This window comes from Artibeus jamaicensis, unplaced genomic scaffold (genome assembly GCF_021234435.1).
Source record: "Artibeus jamaicensis isolate MK-2021 breed Jamaican fruit bat unplaced genomic scaffold, CSHL_Jam_final contig_536, whole genome shotgun sequence".
NCBI classification, from domain to species: Eukaryota; Metazoa; Chordata; class Mammalia; order Chiroptera; family Phyllostomidae; genus Artibeus; species Artibeus jamaicensis.
The window spans coordinates 1822332-1838074 of NW_026521878.1; positions in this window are offsets into that span (position 1 = coordinate 1822332).

Sequence of the window (15743 nt, forward strand, 5' to 3'; positions counted from 1 at the left end):
AAGCCTTAGGCAAATGTGCAGCTATTTTCTGTGTATATGAAAGTTCTCTTGTCTTTGTCTAAGTGACAAGTTCTATTGAGGGCAATCAGTTCTGCTATCTTGGCTTTGTTAGCCTCCTATAGTGAAGATATCCTAAGGGTAAATTGAGACCTATTCTGGTGGAACCAGCCTGATAATTTCCTAAATTTCCATATGTTTGTGTATATACCTTGTAATGTTGTCTATGGGTATTAAAAATCTGTTGCTAAAATATCTGATAAATACATACTTTTTGTTTGTTTTCAAGTTCAATCATCTTCACTGGAAACAACATGTATAGCCATCAGCCATGATTATTTCACATCGCGGGCTTTCTTTTTTTTTTTAAAGGAGCCCTCTCACCCTCTTCTCTTCTGTCTTAAGCCGAAAGAGGGTAGGGCCTTTTCTTTTCTTTTTTTAAAAAATTTATTTATTTATCTTTAGAGTGGAAGGGAAGGAGAAAGGAAGAGAAACATCAATGTATGGTTGCCCTTTGCGCATCCCCTGCTGGGAACTGGCCTGCAACCCAGGCATGTGCCCTGACTGGGAATCCAACCTCGATTGTCTGGTTCACAGGCCTGAGCTCAATCCACTGAGCTACACCAGCCAGGGCCATCATGGGCTTTCTTTAGCTCCTATCCACTGTATCTCAGGAAGAGCTACATTATTTTTGAGATCTTTACTCATGTTTTGTTTTATTTTTTCCTGATCTGGTTGTTAGAATTACAAGGACCTATTTATATATAGTAATTGCAATTGGAGGGGAATTGAGATTTTAGGTGCCCAATTCTGTCCAAAACCATCATTAAATTTGTGTCTCTCCTATAGGGATTTAGAGAAATGTTAATAATTGTGTGTCAGAAAATTTGCCTGCCAGGGCTAACATTCTTTTTTTTTTTTGACAGTCCAATTTCAAAGAAAATTGTGATTTGGGAACATAACCAAAGGAAAGAATGATTGAGGACTAGACGAAGGGATGGAATCTCAGAGAAAAATAAGATATGGGAATTGGTAGTTTGGTGGTGTGGGGTAAAGACAATATTAGGAGATAAAAGACTGGCAATTTAACAAGTGTGATAGTCTTTAAATTTTTATATTTTTAAGAATAGCTATAGCCAAAGTGTTCTTCTGGAGTCACAATTTTATTTAGAATCTTCTTATACCATTTAAAAAGTAAATGCCACTGAATAAGAAGGTGGTTTTCTCTTTGTTACTTCTAATGTGAATATTTGTACTTTAATTCAAAAATTTCAAAGTGACTATTATAACTCCAAATTAAATATATAAAACATTTCAGTTATACTGAGAATATATGTCTAAAAGAGGTATACTGCCTGGCTCCAATAGGAGCACCAGAAAAATTTATAACAACCTCTTGAAATTGCTGCTTGTGTGCTTCATTACCTCTTATCCCTGTGATCTGAGTCCCAACCATCCATGATCCCCAGAAGACAGGGGGAGAGATTTTGCTTCCCAAATTAATTCTCAGGGAAACAGTGCCAGGTAAAATCAATAGAACTCATATAAGAATTGTGTATGGTGACTTAACACAATTTATACACTAAAGAATTTGGCCTGACAACACCTGGAACTTGTTAGTATTCAGGGATGGTTGTTCTATAAATCTTTTTCTTTTGCAGGCAAACAACATTTTTGACAAAACAAGATCAGACAAATACGAAGTTTGTCAAGAACATAATGCTATTAAGAATTATTAAGTAGACATTTCTGATGAGAATAAAAAGTACTCTGACAGGATAATTCTAATTTTTCTGGGACAAAATAAAAGTCATGGTTTGAAAAGTTTAATGAAATTAGGACTCAGACCCAGCTTAGGTCAGAATTGTCAAGCACAAAATATGAAGCAACCTCAAGAGATATTCCTGGAGGTTGTCTGACTAACAGGTCCTGACCCATGTCATTAAGATATAGTGCTTATAGGGTAAGTGGAGGCAGTCTGGCTTTCTCACCCAGGTGTCTGGGTAACTAAGAGAAGCAGTCTTCCCATAACCTTGAAGAGGCCTGATAAGTAGTATTCTTATAGCTTTGACACTGAGTCTGATAAACTATTCCTATAACATGAAGTGGGCTCGCATGTGCAGAATTATATTATGTTATATAGTTTTCTGGCTGGAAGCCAGCTTTGTTTGCCTCTAGTACTTAAGCAGGTAGGGACTCCCTGCTGGGTGCCACAATGTGTGCCACATAGAGACATGCAGGGAGACACGCAGCTTGTAGCACGCATAGCTTGCCCGCCCAGCTTGCCCGCCCTTGAATGAAGTCATGTCAGACGTCCCCACAGCTCCACAAATATTCTTCTGTCTGCATGGATACTGTGAACCTGTCAGGCCTTGGACAGTCACAACACAGTGCTGAATCTCAATGTCTCCTTCAAACTGTAAAACTCCTTCAATGAGTAAAGTAGTCTATTGTGCTACAATACACAAAGACTAATTGACTTTGCATAGCATGAAAAACAACACACAGACAATTCTGAAATGGTGTCATGTTAGGGGAAGTGAGTGTATACTTTGCCTGCTAGTGGAGTAAAATCAGAATTTATTCAAATAAAGTAACAAAAGAAGGAGAGTCTTGCAGTGATTGATTGATTTCTTAAAGTGAGGGTGTTGACAGGTGAGGAGAGGCTCTGAAACAAGCAAGGTTAGGCATTCTGTAGTTGTGACTGCAAAACTTATGACCGCATTTCTTCAGTCTTATATTACTGATAAGGGTGTTTGAACACACCAAAATAGTCAAAATTAACACACCAAACAAGTCATATGAATAGGTGGCCAATTTAAAAAATAAGACAGTTACAGGAACTAAAGGTGAAGGAAAGAAGAAAGGGGAAATTAGAAAGATTAAAAAATATAATTTTTAGGACAAAAGATAATTTGTTCTAGATAACATATGAAAATATAAACTACCAATATTTATTTCAATAGGTGTAAGTGAGAAAAATAAGTATACCAGTATTTGTGAAATAAAGCTAAAAATTTATAGAGTGGGCCACCCAGATGTTGTCTTAGGGGGAGTTTTTCATATTGTGAGAGAAGATAATCTTTATAAGGAGGGATGATTACAAGTGATAAAGAAAAAAATCTTCATTTTTCAAACGTTAGTGTAGGTTTGATTGTGTAGTAAAAGCTAAAAAATAAAGCATTGTAACAAACAATATAAAAGATTTTTATTTTTAATAACACAAAAATATATGTCAGAAAACTACTATTTCCTTCCCCTTTGGGATATCACAAAAACACATACATTTAGTTTTACCCTTTCTAAATGCAACTGAAATGATAAATGTATAAAGATATAAACAAACACAAAGCATTACTACAATAGTTAGAAATGAAAACACTAAATGAGATGTTCAGAAATATTGATAATTTGCATCTAGAAAGAAATAGGAAAGTCAAAATGGGCATTAACTTCTTAATATGCGGTCTTTCCCCAACCTTCATTGCTTTCAAGGATTCTGTGTATTCCAACTTCTTTCCTTGTCTTCCTTTTTTTTCGTTTAAACTCACCAATAATATACAGGAAACATAATTGGAGGAAGGTGGAAATAATAAAAAATGTACCTGAGAAATGAACTGCAACTATTCAGAAAAGGAAAGAAACATCTGGGAGAAAATAAAGAGGAATGCTGGAATGTTTTGATAAGGGGTATGATAGCTTGGTGGCTGTTGGTAAATTTTTGTTTGTTACTTTTCATTACCATCAAGCACATTATCATTTCTTGCTTGTTTTTTTCTAGAATCAGTTATTTTTTATTTAATTTTATTTAGTTATTTTTCAAGTACAGTTTTTTGTCTATTTTTCCCATCCCAGCCTCCCCTGCCCCTTGCTCCCCACCTCCCTCCCATTTCCTCCCCCCCCTAGTTCTGGTCCCTGTGTCCTTCCTATTTGTTCCTCCAAATCCCTCCCCCTTTTTCCCCTTAACTTCCCTTCCTTCTCCCCTCTGGTCACTATCCCCTTGTTCTCTATTTCAGTGTCTTTGTTTTTTGGGGTTTTTTTTTTCTGCTTACTTGTTTGTTTTGTTGTTTAGCTTCCTGTTAAAGGTGAGATCATATGGTATTTGTCTTTCAGCACCTGGCCTATTTCACTCAGCATAATGCTTTCCAGTTCCATCCATGTTGTTGCAAAGGGTAGTAGCTCCTTCTTTCTCTCTGCAGCATAGAATTCCATTGTGTATATGTACCACAATTTTTGGATCCATTCATTTACTGATGGGCACCTAGGTTGCTTCCAACTCTTGGCTATTGTAAATTGTGCTGCTATGAACATTGTGGTGCATAGGTTCTTTGATATTGATGTTTTAGGATTCTTAGGATATAATCCTAGCAGTGGAATTGCTGGGTCAAAAGGCAGGTCGATTTTTATTTTTCTGAGAAAAATCCATACTGTTTTCCATAATGGTTGTACCAGTCTGCACTCCCACCAACAGTGAACTAAGGACCCCTTTTCCCCACACCCCCTCCAACATTTGTTGTTTGTTGCTTTGTTTATGATAGCCATCCTGACTGGTGTAAAGTGGTATCTCATTGTGGTTTTAATTTGCATCTCTCTGATAGCTAACGATATTGAGCATCTCTTCATGTGTCTCTGAATGTTCTGTATGTCCTCCTTGGAGAAGTGTTTGTTCAAGTCCTTTTCCCATTTTCTAATTGGGTTGGGTGTCTTCTTAGAGTGGAGTCGTGTAAGTTCTTTGTATATTTTAGAGATTAAACCTTTATCTGAGGTATCATTGGCAAATATGTTTGCCCATACAGTTGGTTGTCTTGCTAATTTAATACTGTTTTCTTTAGCCATGCAGAAGCTTTTTATTTTGATGAGATCCCATTTGTTTATTCTTTCCTTTACCTTCCTTGCTCTAAGGGACATATCAGTAAAAATGTTGCTGCGTGAAATATCTGAGATTTTCTTGCCAATGTTCTCCTCTAGGACTTTAATGGTGTTATGACTTACATTTAAGTCTTTTATCCACCTTGAATTTATTTTGGTGTATGGTGTAAGTCTGTGCTCAAGTTTCATTTTTTTGCATGTAGCTGTCCAGTTCTCCCAACACCATTTGTTGAAGAGGCTATCTTTACTCCATTTGATGTTACTGCCCCCTTTGTCGAATATTAATTGACTGTAGAGAGTTGGGTTGATTTCGGGGCTCTCTGTTCTGTTCCATTGGTCTATGTGCCTGTTTTTATGCCAGTACCAGGCTGTTTTGATTACAGTGGCCTTGTAATACAGTTTGATATCAGGTATTGTGATCCCCCCTACTTTGTTCTTCTTACTCAAAAGAGCAGCTGCTATTCGAGCTCGTTTATGGTTCCATATAAATTTTCGAAGTGTTTGTTCTATGTCTGTGAAATATGCCATTGGTACTTTAATAGGTATTGCATTGAATCTGTATATTGCTTTGGGTAGTATGGACATTTTGATAATGTTAATTCTTCCAATCCATGAACAAGGTATATGTTTCCATTTGTTTGTGTCTTCCTTGATTTCGTTCTTCAGGGCTGTGTAGTTTTCTGCATACAGGTTTTTTACCTCCTTGGTTAGGTTTATTCCCAGATATTTTATTTTTCTTTTTGCTATATCAAATGGGATTTTTCTCTTTATTTCTGCTTCTGCTGATTCACTGTTGGTATACAAAAATGCCTTTGATTTCTGGATATTGACTTTATAACCAGCTGTTTTGCCAAACTCATCAATTAGTTTGAGGAGTTTTTGGGTAGAGTCTATAGGATTTTCCATGTACACTATCATGTCATCTGCAAACAGTGACAGTTTTGTTTCCTCCTTTCCTATTTGGATGCCTTTTATTTCCTTTTCTTGCCTGATCGCTGTGGCTAAAACTTCCAATACTATATTGAATAGAAGTGGTGAAAGTGGACAACCTTGTCTTGTTCCTGATCTTAGTGGAAAAGCTTTTAGTTTTTTCCCGTTGAGTATGATATTGGCTGTAGGTCTCTCATATATGGCCTTTATTATTTTGAGAAATGCTCCTTGTATTCCCACTTTGCTGAGTGTTTTTATCATAAATGGGTGTTGTACCTTATCAAAAGCTTTTTCCGCATCTATTGATATGATCATGTGATTTTTGTCTTTGCTTTTGTTTATATGATGTATTACATTTACTGATTTGCGAATATTGAACCATCCTTGCATTCCTGGGATGAATCCTACTTGATCATGGTGTATGATCTTTTTGATATGTTGTTGGATGCGATTTGCCAATATTTTGTTGAGGATTTTAGCATCTATGTTCATCAGCGATATTGGCCTGAAGTTTTCTTTCTTTGTTGTGTCTCTATCTGGTTTTGGAATTAAGATGATGCTGGCTTCATAAAAAGAATTTGGGAGTTTTCCATTCTTCTGAATTTTTTGAAATAGTCTGTGGAGAATAGGGGTTAGCTCTTCCTTAAATGCTTTGTAGAATTCTCCTGTGAAACCATCTGGTCCGGGGCTTTTGTGTGATGGGAGTTTTTTGATTACTGCTTCAATTTCTTTTGCTGTTATTGGTGAATTTAGATTTTCTGCTTCTTTTTCACTGAGTTTTGGAAGATTGTATTTTTCTAGAAATGTGTCCATTTCCCCTAGGTTTTCAAATTTCTTGGCATACAGTTCTTCATAGTAATTTCTTACAATCTCTTCTATTTCTGTGGTATCAGTTGTAATCTCTCCTTTTTCATTTCTGATTGTGTTTATTTGTGTCCTCTCTCTTCTTTTCTTGATGAGCCTACTTAAAGGCTTGTCTATTTTGTTTATCTTCTCAAAGAACCAACTCCTGGATTCATTGATCCTTAAAATTGTGCTTTTAGTTTCTATGTCATTTAATTCTGCTCTAATCTTGGTTATTTCCTTCCTTCTGCTTGCTCTGGGCTGTCTTTGTTGTTGTTCCTCAAGTTCTTGCAGGCGTATGGTTAGGTTGTTTGTTTGAAATGTTTCTATATTCTTTAGGTAGGCCTGTATTGCTATAAACTTCCCTCTCAGGACTGCCTTCGCTGTGTCCCATAAGTTTTGGGTTGTTGTGCAATCATTTTCATTTGTTTCCAGAAATGTTTTGATTTCTTCCCTAATTTCCTTCTTGACCCATTCATTGTTTAATAGCATACCATTCAGTCTCCATGTTTTTGGGTGCTTTGGGTTTTTTTCTTTGGGGTTGGTTTCTAATTTCAGTGCCTTGTGGTCAGAGAAGATGCTTGGTATGATTTCAATTTTCTTGAATTTGTTGAGGCCCCTTTTGTGTCCTATCATGTGGTCTATCTTTGAGAATGTTCCATGTACATTTGAAAAGAATGTATATTTAGCTTCTTTGGGATGAAGGGCTCTATATATATCAGTTAAGTCCATTTCATCTAGGGTGTTGTTTAATGCCACAATGTCTTTTTTGATAATTTGTTTGGAAGATCTGTCCATTTTTGATAGTGGGGTGTTCAAATCCCCTACTATGATTGTGTTGCTGTCAATATCTTTCTTGAAGTCCTCTAAGATTTTCTTGATATATTTGGGTGCCCCTATGTTTGGTGCATATATGTTTACAATGTTAATGTCTTCTTGGTGGATTCTTCCCTTGAGTATAATGAAATGACCTTCTGGGTCTCTCTTTACAGCCTTTTTTTTGAAGTCTATTTTGTCTGATATGAGAATTGCTACCCCAGCTTTTTTTTCTTGTCCATTTGCTTGGAAAACTTGTTTCCAGCCTTTCACTTTTAGTCTGTGATGGTCTTTTGTCCTGAGGTGAGTCTCTTGTAGGCAGCATATGTGTGGGTCATGCTTTCTTATCCATTGAGCTATTCTGTGTCTTTTGATTGGAGAATTTAATCCATTTACGTTTAAGGTTATTATTGATAGGTACTTATTCATTGCCATTTTTGTACCTGTGTTCCTCTCTGTCTCCCTCTTATCCTTCCTTCCCTTAAAGCAGTCCTTTTAGTATTTCTTGTAGAGCTGGTTTGGTGGAGGCATATTCTTTTAGACTTCTTTTGTCTTGGAAGCTCTTTATTTGGCCTTCTATCTTGATTGAGAGCCTTGCTGGGTAAAGTAGCCTTGGTTGTAGGCCTCTGGTTCTCATTACTTGAAATATTTCTTGCCATTCTCTTCTTGCTTGAAGTGTTTCCATTGAGAAGTCGGTAACTAACCTTATTGGGGCTCCCTTGTATGTTATTTCTTTTTTCTCCCTTGCTGCCTTTAAGATTCTCTCTTTGTCTTGGAATTTTGCCATTTTGATGATGATGTGTCTTGAGGTGGGCCTCCTTGGGTTCCTCTTGATTGGGACACTCTGTGATTCCTGGATTTGTGAGACTTTTTCTCTTATCAAATTAGGAAAATTTTCTCTCATTACTCGTTCAAATACGTTTTCTATCCCTTGTTCTTCTTCTTCTCCTTCTGGTATTCCTATTATTCGTATATTATTACGTTTCATATTGTCTTGCATTTCTCTTAATCCCTCTTCATTCTTTCTGAGCCTCTTTTCATTTTCTTGCTCTTTCTGTGAGATGCTTTCTACCCTGTCCTCCAACTCACTAATCCTATCCTCCGCTTCATCTATCCTACTTTGGAAACTTTCTACTGTGTACTTCAATTCGGAAATTGTATTCTTCATTTCCTCTTGTCTCTTGCTGATGGTTTCCATTTCCTTTTTGATGTTGCTGTAGTTTGCAGAGAGATCATTATAATTTCCCTGTAGTTTCTGGTAGCTCACTGTGAGCTCTTTGAGCTCTTTGAACTTCGTAATAACCAGTGCTTTGAATTCACTGTCTGATAGTTGATCAGCGTCTATTTCATCTAACATTCTTTCTGAAGTTTCTGCTTTTTCTTTCATTTGGGGATTGTTTCTTTGTCTTCCCATTGTTTGAGACTCTTCTTGTTAGTCTCTGCTTCCAAAATTGATCTGTTCTGAAACACTGGTTTTATGGTGTAAACTTCTGTGGTATGTTCCTTGTGAAGTTCAGTGGTACAGACTCCTTGAAGTTTCTTGATGTTCTTCGTCTCCACCTACACTCACGCTGGTCCTCGCACTGGTCTCTGCGTTGGTCGCCTACCACTGCTGAATGTCCCGGCTCTAGTAGCCGCCTCCTCAAGCACCCAGGCCCGTTACTAGGGCAGTGGCACAGAGGCTGGGAATGTCCTGGCTCCCGTATCTGGCTCTCTCTGCCGCCCAGGGCCGTCACAGGGGCTTGGAGTGTCCCGGTTTCCGTACCTAACTCCCCAGCGTCTAGTCCTGTCTCTATGGCAGTGGCACAGAGGCTTAGAAAGTCCCAACTCCCGTACCTGATTCCCCAGTGTCCAATCCCCTTGCTATGGCAGCAGCACAGGGGTTGTGACCCTCCCAGTTCCCGTAGAGGGATCCTCTGCCACCCCAGGCTGTCTCAGGGGTTTGGAGTGTCCAGGCTTCCGTACCTGACTCCCCGGCGTCCAGTCCCGTCGCTATGGCAGCGGCACAGGATTTGAGAGCTTCCCGGCTCCCGTAGCTGGCTCCTCAGCTGCGTCACAGGGGTTTGGAGTGTCCGGGCTTCCGTACCTGGCTCCCCGGCATCCAGTCCCGTCGCTATGGCAGCGACACAGGATTTGAGAGCTTCCCGGCTCCCGTAGCTGGCTCCTCAGGGTCCAGGCCTTTCTCTATGGCGGCGTCACAGGGGCCTTTGGTGTCCCAGCTCCTGCAACTGACCCTTCCGTTGCCCAGGCTAGTAGCTATGGCATGGGCACAAGGGTGTCCCCGCTCTGGTTCCTGACTCCTCTGTCTCCCAGGACCGTCACAGGGGCTTGGAGTGTCCGGCTTCCGTACCTGAGGCCCCGGGTCCCAGGCCTGTTGCTCTGGCGGCAGTACAGGGGCCGCGTGAGACCCAGCTCCGGTAGCTGACTCTGCCGCCGTCTGGTGTTTCAGCGTCGGTCACAATCTCTGGTCTTTTAATTTCATAAATGCTGGGTAACCGATGGTTTATTGTGCTGTTTTTCCATAGATCTGCCAGGATTTTCACCCATGAGTACAGGAGCTAGTATCCGCTCCATCTTACTCCGTCGCCATCTTCCCAGCATCCTCTCTAGAATCAGTTATTTACTTCATATTCAGCTCTTCTGAAAACAAAGGTAAACTAGAAGAAGGACTTTGAAATCTATAATACTGCCTTTGAAATCTATAATATTGCCAAAAAGAAAGAAAGAGGGTTAGAGACAGGAACCAATTCGTACTAGGGACGCTGCTCGACATTTTATAAATGTATGTCTTTTATTTTTTTACAAGAACACTGCTAAATAGTCTTTTTAAACTTTTTATTGAAGTGTAACAAAAATACAATAAAGTATGAATTATACACAAAGTAACATATCCATGTAACCCATCACCTAAATCAAAGAACAAAGTATAACCAGCATTCCAAACACCACCTCACATTCCTATCTTTGACTTCTAACAATGAACACAAAATTTTGGTTGAATCTGTAGGTAATAAGTATGAAATTCAAAGAGATAATCCAAGGTCACATCATTATTGAACACAACATATAAATAGTGGTGAGCATGGCAGTCTTGTTTCATGTCCTTCTGTTATCTGGCCAATGGCTATCTCCTTTCCAACTCTTTTTGCCCCAGAATATTTTGTTTTACAAAAATAAGCAAAGATATTAATTAAAGTGTTCCTAACAGAGATTTTTGGGGGAGGGGCTTGAATGTATTGAAGTATCTGTGTCACCCACCAACTCCACTCACGCAGGACTTTTTTTTTTTTTTTAAAGATTTTATTTATTTATCTTTAGAGGAGAAAGGAAGGAGAGAGGAAGAGAAACATCAATGTATGGTTGCCTTTCGTGCGTCCCCTGCTGGGAACTGGCCTGCAGGGAACCTGCCTGCAACCCTGGCATGTGCCCTGACTGGGAATCGAACCGCGATTGTCTGGTTCGCAGGCCCGCGCTCAATCCACTGAGCTACACCAGCCAGGGTGGGACTTTAATCAATTGTCTCCTCAGAGACCCTGTATGTGAAACAGCATGGGCTATAGCTCTCAGTCTATTCTAAAACCAATTTTTAGTAGGACTTATCACTTTCTGACATTACATATTATACTATATTTATAAGTTTGTCTGTTTATTCTCTGCTATATCACTATAATATAAACTCCCTTAAAGATAGACATTCTGTCAGTCTTGTTAACTGATATAGCATTTTATTGTCCTGTACCGAGTGGGTTGCTCAATAAATACTGGTGTATCAAACTTTTTAGAAAGGAAGATTGGCAATTGCAGATCAAATTAAAGTCAAGGCAAATGAGAAGAAATCATAAAAAAAACTGCTATAAAGTTTTGGCTCTAATCAATTGCTTGAAGTCAAAAGTGGGATCCTTATAGTCTCAACCTAATATGATCTTGAGGCTAAAATGCCAAACAAAATATTATGCTGAAGTACATCAGAAAGAAAGCAAATACAATAGCGTTCTATTTTGATAAAAATCTTTCAAGACCCACAATGTTGTTTTTGGTTTCCATTTATTAATTGAAATCTGCCAAAAGTCTAGAGAAGTGTAAAGGAAATCTTCAGGGAATAATAACAGAAACACATGCCTAGGCTTGGAAGGATGTAACTTAGGTTAATATAACACTTCAGAGTGCATTGTCTATCCTGTTGGAAAGTTAATCATCATGTTAAGGAAAAATTATAAGAGAACACACAGTTTCATAGACCTTTTTTGACGTCCTAATTCAAATTCCACTCTAGTGTGGTAGCCTGAGTTCCAGGACCAGCAAAAATCTCTGCCTTCACCATTCTCTGAGGCACTGGACTCCCTCCACTAACCAGATCAAACATCCTAAGGATAAAAGGTTCTGACCAGCATGGGAATATCACACACAGGTGAGGATGGTGAAGGAGAATGGCAGGTTGAAAGTCAATGGACTGAGAACAGAGACTGAAAGGTGAAAAAGTAAGATAATGGGCTTAGTTGAACTCTTGCATTTGTCTCCCTTTTTCAGCTCCATCTTTTCTTTCTGCCCTCAGGGAGTGTTTTTAGCCGGATGGTGTATCAATTTTCCATAAATGACCAGTTACTAAGGAGAACAAAATAATTTCCACTACTAGCATCAGGTTAATTCATCTTTCCATGAAACAACTGCTTATTTACCCCAAACTCCAAAAAATTATTTTTTTAATTTATTAAAATTTAATTCAAAAACATAAACAAGTATATAAACAAATTACAAAGCTGTAATTTCTGAAAATAAAAGGCAGAAAAAATGTCCTTTGATGTTGAAGAAGTTCCTTCTATTCCTAGTTTTCTGAGAGATTTTATTACAAAGGGTATTGTATTTTGGGTAACACCTGTATTCTATAACAAGTATGATGATCATTGTGTTTTTCTACACTGTTCTTGTAGTGTGTTACAAAAATTTTCTTATGTTTCAAAACACTTGCATTCCTGGGATAAATCCCTCTTTGTCATGATGTGTAATCCTTTTCATATTTGTTGGATTCAGTTTGCTAGGATTCACCTTTACTGAGGATTTTTGCACCTATACTCATAAAGAACATTACTTTGTAATTTTATTTTCTTGTAATGTGTCTTTTTGGCTTTGATAGCAGGTATTAGTGGGCTGATGGAATGAGTTAGAAAATGTTCCTTCTCAAATCTTCCAGCAAGATTTGAGAAAAATTGCTGTTAGTTTCTCTTTAAATATTCTCAATGGTTGGTGAACTTTTTCATTAAATCTACCTTGTCCTGGACTTCTCTTGGTTGAGATGATTTTGATTATTGATTTAATGTCTTTACTTATTAAGGATTTGCTAAGATTTTTAAATTTTCTTTTGGGTTAGTTTAGGTAATTTGTGTGTCTAGGAATGTTTCCTCTTTATCTAGGTTATATAATCTGTCATCTGTCAGTTTGTTAACATGTTCAAAGAATCAACTTTTAGTTTTGCTGCTTCTCACTATATGTTTATTCTTAATTTATGTTTTCTGTAATATTTATTTATATTATTTTGCTAGCTTTGAGTTTAGGTTGCTCATATTTTCTCTAGCTCCTTAATAAAGTTAGGCTGTCAATTTGATATCTTTCTTCTATTCTAACATAGGCATTCACAGCCAAAAATTTCATACAGTTCACTGTCTTTGCTGCATCCCATAAATTATGGTACATTGTACTGTTTCATTTATATGTATTGTATTTTTCAGACTATAAGATGTACCATCCCCCAACCAAATTTGGGAGGAATAATGGTTGTTAATGCTGCTGTTGAGTTCTGTTTACATTTACATTGGTGAAATATTATGTTATTTATGTTATTAAATATTGTACCACATTTTTTGCTTTAAATTTTTTTTTCTATTTTCTTCTTCTAAAACCTAGGTGTGTCTTATGGTCTGAAAAATAACGTATTTTCTAATTATCCATGGGATGTCTTTGGCCCAATTATTGTTTAAGAATATGTTGTTTAATTATTACATTTTTATACATATTCTACTTTTTCTTCTTTTATTCATATCTAGCTTTATTACATTGTGGCCATAAAATATATTTTGTATAAATTCGACCATTTTAATTTAAAATAAATGTTTTGTGACCAAACATATGATCTATACTAAAGAATGCTTCTATGTACTTGAGACAAATGTGTATTCTGCTGTTAGTGGGTCAAGTTTTCTTTACATGTCTATTAGACCTAGTTGATTTCTAGTGTAGTTTATGACCTTTATTTACTTACTGATCTGTGTAGATGTTTTATCTACTATTTAAAATGAGGTATTGAAGTCTCCAACTATTAATCTAGAAATATTGCTTCTTTTAAAGTCATCACTCTTTGCCTCTTATATTTTGAGGTTCTATTTGTTTGTTGTGTATATCTTTAAAAATATCTTTTTGATGAATTGGCAGTTTTATTAGTTTATAGTGTATTTCTTTTTCACTTATAATAATTTTTTACTATAATTTATTTTGTCTAATATTAATAGAACCTCTATTAGAGAAGAAAGCCCTTGAAGCTTATTGGACAGTGAGGCAACTCTCAGGGTAAGAAATCAAAGCCTAATCAATAGTCTTCCTCTCCAGAATGAGGATGCACACAATGTCTCTGCAGTGGGTTTCAGAGTATTTACATACTTCTATTTGTTTCTACCTTGAGATATTTACTGTAGCTATCTCAATCACATTTACCATTGTATATTGGGATGGTGAAATAACTTGCCTTTTTTATTATATTCTATTGATTATGCTATTACAGTTCTCCTGATTTTTCACCCTTTGCCCTATTCCACCCAGTGCCCCCTATTCCCTCAGATAATACTGCCACCATTCTTCATGTCCATGAGTCATGGCTATAAGTTCTTTGCCTGCTCTACTTCCTATACTGTGACTTACATCCCCATGGCTATTCTGTAACTATCTATTTGCACTTCTTAATCCCCTCTTCAAATAATTCTTTACCCATTCTTCTCCTCCCCCTCACATCTGGCAACCTTCTGGTTATTAACTTCTTTTCTCTTGTTGCTTTTAAGATTTCTCTTTATCTTTAAACTTTGGCTTTTTAATTACAGTGTGTGTGTGTCTTGGAGTGGGCCTTTGCATCCATCTTGTTTGGGACTCTCTGTGCTTCCTAGACTGGTATATCTATTTCCTTAACCAAAATAGGGAAGTTTTCCTTTTTCAGCTAGATTTCCAATTTCTTGCTCATTCTCTTTGCCTTCTGGAACCCCTATAATACAAATGTTGGACTTCTTGAAGTTGGCCCAGAGGCTGCTTATACTACCCTCATTTTTTTGGAATCTTTTTTCTTCTAGTTGTTTTGTGGATGTGTCTTTGTGTGGTTTTTTTTCCTCCTTATATTTCAGATCATTGATTTGATTCTTGGCTTCATCCACTGTACTGTTGTTTCCCTGTAAATTGTTATTAATTTCAATTAGTGTATCCTTTGTTTCTGACCAGGTTGTTTTATGCTATTGAGGTCTTTACTAAGTTGCTTGAGCATCCTTATGAAGTGTTTTGAATTCTGCATCTGATAGATTGCTTATCTCCATTTTATTTAGTTCCTTTTCTGGAGTTTTGGTCTATTCTTTCATTTGGGCCAAGTTTCTTTGCTCATTTTGGCAGCCTCCATGTGTCTGTTTCTATGTAATAGGTAGAGCTTCTTTGACTCTGTGTCTTGGTAGTGTGGCCTAATGTAGTAGGTGCCCTATAGGGTCCAGTGGCACAGCCTCCCCTATAACCCAAACTGGGTACTCAAGCTATGCCCTTCATGTGGACTGAGTACACCCTCCTCTTGCACTTGAGACTTGGTTGCTGTTGGCAGGTCAATGGGAGGGATTTACCCAGGTCAGTCAGCTGTAAGGACTGGCTATGAATACTGAACACCAACTTCCGCCATCCGTGAAGGATCAGATGTGCAGGGTCAGGGTGGTGGAGCTCCAATATGGTCTGTAGTTATCCACTGGGTACACTGGTCCTAGGGTTTCCTGGGTGGTGCCATTCAAGGTCAGCCCCCACATTTGTTTTGCCCAGGGCAGCCTGCCTAAGCTGTGAAGCAATCTGAGATGGCTGCTACTTGTGCTGCGCTTGGAGATTACCAGGAGAAGCCAAGATATGAACCTTATCTGGCTGCTTCTAGGACTCAGTGAAGCCAGCTGTTGCTTGTTCAATAGCAATTCGGAGCCAAGACCAGTCATTCCTATGGAAAGGCAGCTTGAGTGGGCCTGTAAATTGGGTAGGCAGAGCCTCTAGAGATCTCCAAGGCAGATCAGTATTAG